This window comes from Heptranchias perlo, chromosome 27 (assembly GCF_035084215.1).
Source record: "Heptranchias perlo isolate sHepPer1 chromosome 27, sHepPer1.hap1, whole genome shotgun sequence".
In the NCBI taxonomy this organism is placed as follows: Eukaryota; Metazoa; Chordata; class Chondrichthyes; order Hexanchiformes; family Hexanchidae; genus Heptranchias; species Heptranchias perlo.
The window spans coordinates 23,338,835-23,347,223 of record NC_090351.1 but is presented as its reverse complement, the minus strand read 5'-3'; positions in this window follow the sequence as shown (position 1 = coordinate 23,347,223).

The window sequence follows — 8,389 nt, the reverse complement described above, 5'->3', positions numbered from 1 at the left end:
TTAGTAATTTGCTGTCAGATATAAACTAGTGTTGCCTACTGGCAGCAATCTAATAGAATTAGGCGCTGCTATGTTTTCATGATTTCCTTAATGATTTAATAACGATTTGGTTCAAGTTACAGTCAGCAGAGACGAAATGCAACTTGTATGAAGATTTTAACTCACTCTATTTTGAAAACAAACAATATGCTGGGATTAGAGATTCATCAGGTTATTATTTCTAACTATAATTGACATTACACTCCCACAGAATGTTTAATTTTACAATCTAAAGGTTGCAATTCCTGCAGAAATCAACAAATAAGATGAATTTTTAACAAACCATTGGCCGTGCCACTCCCAATCTGCCGCTATGCTCGCTGCAGCATATTCGAATTATTTTTCTAGCAAACTGTGACATAAATTCGCCACTGGAGGATGGGGGCACACAATAGCCTAACTTATGGCGTTTGTCACCAATATTGCCATTGCAGCGAATTCTGGGACATTGATTTTTATTGCTGCGCTCTTCACGCTCAGTCATGGAATGTTTGCATATTGAAGGAACCAATATTTTAGTGTATAAAGTTATGAAAGGATGGGACAGGGTAGCTAGTAGTCGACTGTTTCTAGTAGTTGAGGGATCAAAAATGAGAGGCCATAGATACAAGATTAAACGAGGGGCCTTAGATACAAGATTAAATGTAAGAAATTTAGAACAGAGGGAAGGAGAAACTTCTTTACATGGAGAGCTGTGAGGCTGTTGAATTCATTTCCACAGTTAGTTGTTGAGGCTGAAACTATATCAACATTCAAGATTAGATTAGATAGGTGGATGACGGAAAATTGGGTGAAGGGATATGGGAACGGAGTGGGTAAATGTGATTAGAAATATGTGGAGGATAAAATTAGACACGGACTGGTTGGGCCGAATGGCCTGTTTCCGTGTTGTAACTTTTATGTATTTATGCATTTCTACGTTTTTTGAAACTTGAATGCAGAGCAAACGCACTAGATTGTCCCGTCAGCTTTGTGGGGACTTTTATTTTTGGAGAAAATAAAATATAAAGCTGTTGTGAACAATTTTCCTCCCTTTTGACCTGGAGGCAGTGATTCATGCTTCACTACTGCATCTACGTGGCCATTCTTAACGTGTGAGCCTAGTCAGTGGAAGTTGGCAAGTTATTGGACTATGGGGAGGCTGTAGAGGGACATTACATCTTTGTATGATTCTGCTGAGTAGCAAGTCAGGAGCAAGAACCTTGACTTCAGCTACCCCAAGTTCAGGGATGCTGAAACTAAAAGAGTGGCTCATAGTACTGGCTCAGCTAAGGTCAGTTAACTCAGCACAGGTAAGAAAGAGAGAAAGAACGAAAAAGAACTTGCATTTATGTAACACCTTTAATGAGCACAGGACATCCCAAAGCACTTCACAGCTAATGAAGTACTTTTGAATTGTAGTCACTGTTATAATGCAAGTAATGATGTGGAGATGCCAGTGATGGACTGGGGTTGACAATTGTAAACAATTTTACAACACCAAGTTATAGTCCAACAATTTTATTTTAAAATTCACAAGCTTTCGGAGGCTTCCTCCTTCCTCAGGTGAATGTCAAGACATCCTCGAACCTCTCGCATTTATAAATCACAGAACAATACCTGGTGATTACAGATAGTCTTTTCAACTGCCCGTTGCCAAGGCAACCAAAGTGTTCAGACAGATAGGTGTTACCCACAGGGCCACTGAATATACAAACGGCCAGAACAAAAAAAAAGAGAGAGAGAGGCAGAAACATAGAAACATCCGGAAGGAAAAGACAGCAATTGACCCGTTATATTAAAAACAGTTATATTTTGTTCGCTGGTGGGGTTACGTGTAGCGTGACATGAACCCAAGATCCCGGTTGAGGCCGTCCTCATGGGTGCGGAACTTGGCTATCAATTTCTGCTCGACGATTTTGCGTTGTCGTGTGTCTCGAAGGCCGCCTTGGAGTACGCTTACCCGAAGGTCGGTGGCTGAATGTCCTTGACTGCTGAAGTGTTCCCCGACTGGGAGGGAACCCTCCTGTCTGGCGATTGTTGCGCGGTGTCCGTTCATCCGTTGTCGCAGCGTCTGCATGGTCTCGCCAATGTACCATGCTTTGGGGCATCCTTTCCTGCAACGTATGAGGTAGACAACGTTGGCCGAGTCACAGGAGTATGAACCATGCACCTGGTGGGTGGTGTCCTCTCGTGTGATGGTGGTATCTGTGTCGATGATCTGGCATGTCTTGCAGAGGTTACCGTGGCAGGGTTGTGTGGTGTCGTGGACGCTGTTCTCCTGAAAGCTGGGTAATTTGCTGCGAACGATGGTCTGTTTGAGGTTGGGTGGCTGTTTGAAGGCGAGTAGTGGAGGTGTGGGGATGGCCATAGCGAGGTGTTCGTCGTCATTGATGACATGTTGAAGGCTGCGGAGAACATGGCGTAGTTTCTCCGCTCCGGGGAAGTACTGGACGACGAAGGGTACTCTGTTGGTTGCGTCCCGTGTTAGTGTTCTGAGGAGGTCTATGCGATTTTTCGCTGTGGCCCATCGGAACTGTCGATCGATGAGTCGAGCGTCATATCCCGTTCTTACGAGGGCGTCTTTCAGCGTCTGTAGGTGCCCATCGCGTTCCTCCTCGTCTGAGCAGACCCTGTGTATTCGCAGGGCCTGCCCATAGGGGATGGCCTCTTTGACGTGGTTAGGGTGGAAGCTGGAAAAGTGGAGCATCGTGAGGTTGTCCGTGGGCTTGCGATAGAGTGAGGTGCTGAGGTGCCCGTCTTTGATGGAGATTCGTGTGTCCAAGAAAGAAACTGATTCTGAGGAGTAGTCCATGGTGAGCTTGATGGTGGGATGGAACGTGTTAATGTTATCGTGTAGTCTCTTTAGTGATTCTTCGCCGTGGGTCCATAGAAAGAAAATGTCGTCGATGTATCTGGTGCATAACGTTGGTTGGAGGTCCTGTGCAGTGAAGAAGTCCTGCTCGAACTTGTGCATGAAAATGTTGGCATATTGGGGTGCGAATTTGGTCCCCATGGCTGTTCCGTGTGTTTGGGTAAAGAACTGGTTATCGAAGGTGAAGACATTGTGATCCAGGATGAAGCGGATGAGTTGTAGGATGGCGTCTGGAGATTGGCTGTTGTTGGTGTTGAGTATTGATGCTGTCGCAGCGATGCCGTCATCGTGGGGGATACTGGTGTAGAGTGCCGAGAAGTGTTCCTGGTTCAACTGGTCCGTGGGTACTGAGTTTTTGTAGGAAGTCTGTAGTGTCGCGACAGAAGCTGGGGGTTCCCTGTACGATGGGTTTCAGGATGCCCTCGATGTATCTAGAGAGGTTCTCACACAGGGTTCCGTTGCCTGATATGATAGGACATCCGGGTGTGTTGGCTTTGTGTATCTTTGGGAGGCAGTAGAAGTCTCCCACGCGGGGAGAACGTGGGATGAGAGCGCGTAGGATGCTTTGAAGGTCTGGATCGAAGGTCTTGATCAGTTTGTTGAGCTGGTGGGTGTGTTCTTTGGTCGGGTCTGTGGGTAACCGTCTGTAGTGTTCCTGGTTGTCCAGTTGTCGGTATGCTTCTTTGCAATAGTCTGTTCTGTTCTGTACGACGATGGCTCCTCCTTTGTCCGCTGGTTTGATGACGATGTTGCGGTTGGTCTTGAGAGCGTTGATGGCGTTGCGTTGTGCTCGGGTGACATTCTGGACTGTCTTCTGAGTGCGGCTGATGAATCTGGCGTCATCCCCCACGATGACGGCATCGCTGCGACAGCATCAATATTCAACACCAACAACAGCCAATCTTCAGACGCCATCCTACAACTCATCTGCTTCATCCTGGATCACAATGTCTTCACCTTCGATAACCAGTTCTTTACCCAAACACACGGAACAGCCATGGGGACCAAATTCGTACCCCAATACGCCAACATTTTCATGCACAAGTTCGAGCAGGACTTCTTCACTGCACAGGTCCTCCAACCAACACTATACACCAGATACATCGACGACATTTTCTTTCTATGGACCCACGGCGAAGAATCACTAAAGAGACTACACGATAACATTAACAAGTTCCATCCCACCATCAAGCTCACCATGGACTACTCCTCAGAATCAGTTTCTTTCTTGGACACACGAATCTCCATCAAAGACGGGCACCTCAGCACCTCACTCTACCGCAAGCCCACGGACAACCTCACGATGCTCCACTTTTCCAGCTTCCACCCTAACCACGTCAAAGAGGCCATCCCCTATGGACAGGCCCTGCGAATACACAGGGTCTGCTCAGACGAGGAGGAACGCGATGGACACCTACAGACGCTGAAAGACGCCCTCGTAAGAACGGGATATGACGCTCGACTCATCGATCGACAGTTCCGACGGGCCACAGCGAAAAATCGCATAGACCTCCTCAGAACACTAACACGGGACGCAACCAACAGAGTACCCTTCGTCATCCAGTACTTCCCCGGAGCGGAGAAACTACGCCATGTTCTCCGCAGCCTTCAACATGTCATCAATGACGACGAAAACCTCGCTATGGCCATCCCCACACCTCCAGTGCTCGCCTTTAAACAGCCACCCAACCTCAAACAGACCATCGTTCGCAGCAAATTACCCAGCTTTCAGGAGAACAGCGTCCACGACACCACACAACCCTGCCACGGTAACCTCTGCAAGACATGCCAGATCATCGACACAGATACCACCATCACACGAGAGGACACCACCCACCAGGTGCATGGTTCATACTCCTGTGACTCGGCCAACGTTGTCTACCTCATACGTTGCAGGAAAGGATGCCCCAAAGCATGGTACATTGGCGAGACCATGCAGACGCTGCGACAACGGATGAACGGACACCGCGCAACAATCGCCAGACAGGAGGGTTCCCTCCTAGTCGGGGAACACTTCAGCAGTCAAGGACATTCAGCCACCGACCTTCGGGTAAGCGTACTCCAAGGCGGCCTTCGAGACACACGACAACGCAAAATCGTCGAGCAGAAATTGATAGCCAAGTTCCGCACCCATGAGGACGGCCTCAACCGGGATCTTGGGTTCATGTCACGCTACACGTAACCCCACCAGCGAATAAAAGTTAATTGTTTTTAATATAACGGGTCAATTGCTGTCTTTTCCTTCTGGATGTTTCTATGTTTCTGCCTGTCTCTCTCTCTTTTTTTTTGTTCTGGCCGTTTGTATATTCAGTGGCCCTGTGGGTAACACCTATCTGTCTGAACACTTTGGTTGCCTTGGCAACGGGCAGTTGAAAAGACTATCTGTAATCACCAGGTATTGTTCTGTGATTTATAAATGCGAGAGGTTCGAGGATTTCTTGACATTCACCTGAGGAAGGAGGAAGCCTCCGAAAGCTTGTGAATTTTAATGCAAGTAAGCACAATAGCAATGAGATAAATGACCAAATAATCTGTTTTAGTGATGTTGATTGAGGGATAATATTGACCAGGAACCGGGAGAACTCCCCTGCTCTTCTTCAAATAGTGCTATGAGATCTTTTACGTCCACTTGAGAGGGAAGACAGGGTTCAATGTCTCAGTCAAATGACAGTACCTCTGACAATGCAGCACTTCTCCCGTTCTGCGCTGAAGTGTCAGCCTAGATTATATACTCAAGTCTCTGGAGGGGTGCTTTAACCCATGACTTTTTGACTGAGAGGCAAGAGTGCTACCACTGAGCCAAGACTGAGACCTGGGATCTTCCTGACCTCTATTAGTTCAGTACCACACCAGACATTGAGCCATTCAGGGACTCCCTGTTCTAACCTGTTTAATTGGTAAGCACTGATTTTGGTTAATTTTTTAAAAATTCAACATTTTTTTCAATGCTTAACAGTAATTTTAGAAAAAAAAGAAAACTATCACACAGCTACAAATTACAATAATCGTATTTTATGGCAACCATGCAAAAACCTGTTTAAATAGCTAAAACGTCAACACACACCTCAGTCTCTTTAGCCAAAACCACCTACCAGTCATCCTGAAAGATAAGGACAACCCAAGGTTCCTTTTCTCCATGACTAATCACCTCCTCGAATCTCTTTTCCCTGTCCCTTACAAAGTAATGGCAGCCGATTGGGAGAACCCCTGAAAATTTGCCAGCGATTATACTTAATCAATATGTAAATTTCATGAAATCAAAACAAATTTAATAAAAGCCAGATGCTACCTTCAAAAGATTCTCCTATGTGCCGTTTTCATTAAAGAAAAAGCTTCATGCGTTTAATGACAGAGGGGACTTGGAGCACAATTACAATTGTATTTCTGATCATTTATTGCATCTAATGGAGGTACTAAGTTAATTTGTTTCAGACTTTTTAATAAGTACACGCATGACCATGACAAAGAAAAAAGTGGCTGACATAAGGTAATTATGTAAAATGCTCTTGAGGCTTTGAAAAAGATGAATTAAAAAATCATCTCAGTGCGAGAATATTATTTTTTCATTATTTTTAATACTTTTGTAACAGTCTGCTACTTAATTTTAAGCAGGTTGAATGGTTATGATCTTTAATGCTAAAGTTTAAATTATTTTGCCATGGTTGCTACAGTACTTGCTATAATATAATCTCACATAACTATTTTGATATACGCACCAGATTTTGTGATGTTGCTTGGCTGAATTAACTTTCAAACTAGCAGCAATGGAGATAGAGTAACTGCAAACTCTTGATTGTTTACTGTTAGGTGTGACTGCAGGATTGATACTTGTCCTGCCATTTAAGGAATTTAAATTATAACTGAAAACAAGTTAACTATTCTATATGAAAAACAGAATAGGTTGTACAGCTGTGATGGTTGAGGTTTGGTATTAAATGGATTTTACAGTGAGATCTCTGCATTTTTGCTGGATTCTATTGCTAGCTTTTCACCATCCAGGGATAGCCTGATTCATACAGTTAATCCACTAAGGGCTGCATGTCAACACTTTGGTATAGCTTCATGCCATCTTGATAATTGGAATTGGTCACTTCTTTTACTCTGCTTACAGCCCAAAACAATAGAGAATACTTACAAGAAGGGGAGCCCCTAACATTTGACCTCTAACCCCATAGGAGGAGGAATCGCTAGAAATTCTTGGAAGCAAGATCATAGACGGAGCACTACTTTTAGTTCAGCATTCGTGAAAATCTCCGTTGTTCTTCCTTCTCATTCTATTCTCTCATTCATTTACTAGCATCTAAGCATACACTGAAGCCCTTTACCATATTACTCCTTCTACTGAGGAAGATACCATTGTAATCTGTCTTCCTCTACTCTCTCTAGCTGTATTATCAGCTGCTGAGCCTGCAGATCTGACCTTATGAGACCTGCTTTTAGAAGAATGATTTTTTTGAGCATTAAGTACAGTCACTCAGGACCAAACCAAGCATTGTGATGCAGATGGTGGTTTGGGTGGAAGAATCCAGTAGCTTCATATGTGCATCTTTGCATGATGGTACTGCAGGGACATCAGCAGAGACTCATTTCGTCATTGGTAATGTCACTTTACACCCAAAAATCTGTCATTACCAATTGGAACATCGAGAATGCTGACTGGTATTTTGGGCTAGGTTCCATCCAGAAGACAGAAAATCTCATAATTGCCAATTAAACTAGCAGCCTATTGTTTATGTGAAATCAAACCAATCAGGGCTGAAGATTTGCCACTCATCACACAATTCAAAACGATCCAGAGAAGAATCAAGATGTATCAACTTGACACTCTTGCCCCTGACTCAGATGGTAGGAGATTTTCCTCTTTGTTGCACCTGGAGAATGCTCAGTTGCAGGCACAAGCAAGAAGAAATGGGGGTGGAGAACCACGGTGTTTGATCTCTGCCCCCACAGTGCTGCCCCAGGATTTCCTGGGCTTCTCCAAAATAGCGTAACTGGGTTTTCACCTGGAGTGGACACAGGCCTACTATAAGAGAGATAATGAGGTGGGAAATGGATAGAGTAGGAGCGGGAGGGGAGAAGAAAAACAGGTTGAGTGAGGCCACTCACTCACCAGCCTTGTGGAGAATGAGTGAAGGGAATGGATGGAGGATTAACGGTGAAGTAAGTGACTGTGGAGTGAGAGGGAAGGGAAGATACAGGGGATGTGGATGTGGTGCAGGAGGGACTTGGAAAGGAGACATTGAGGGCTTCAGGTCACATTTTTCCCACAACCCCCATTAGAAAAAAATGGCTTGCAACCCTCAGTGGCTCCTTTTCTTGCCAACTGCCAGCCCACGCCACCCAATACCTCCCACCTGAAAGGAAAGAAAAGGATGGACACAGAGAAACAGAAAGGGATGGAAAGATAATCAAAAAGAGTTAGGGAGAGAGAAGCAGGAGAGACAGACAAACAGCAACATTACACAGCTAAGGGAGGCTTAACTTAACTGTGTGCAA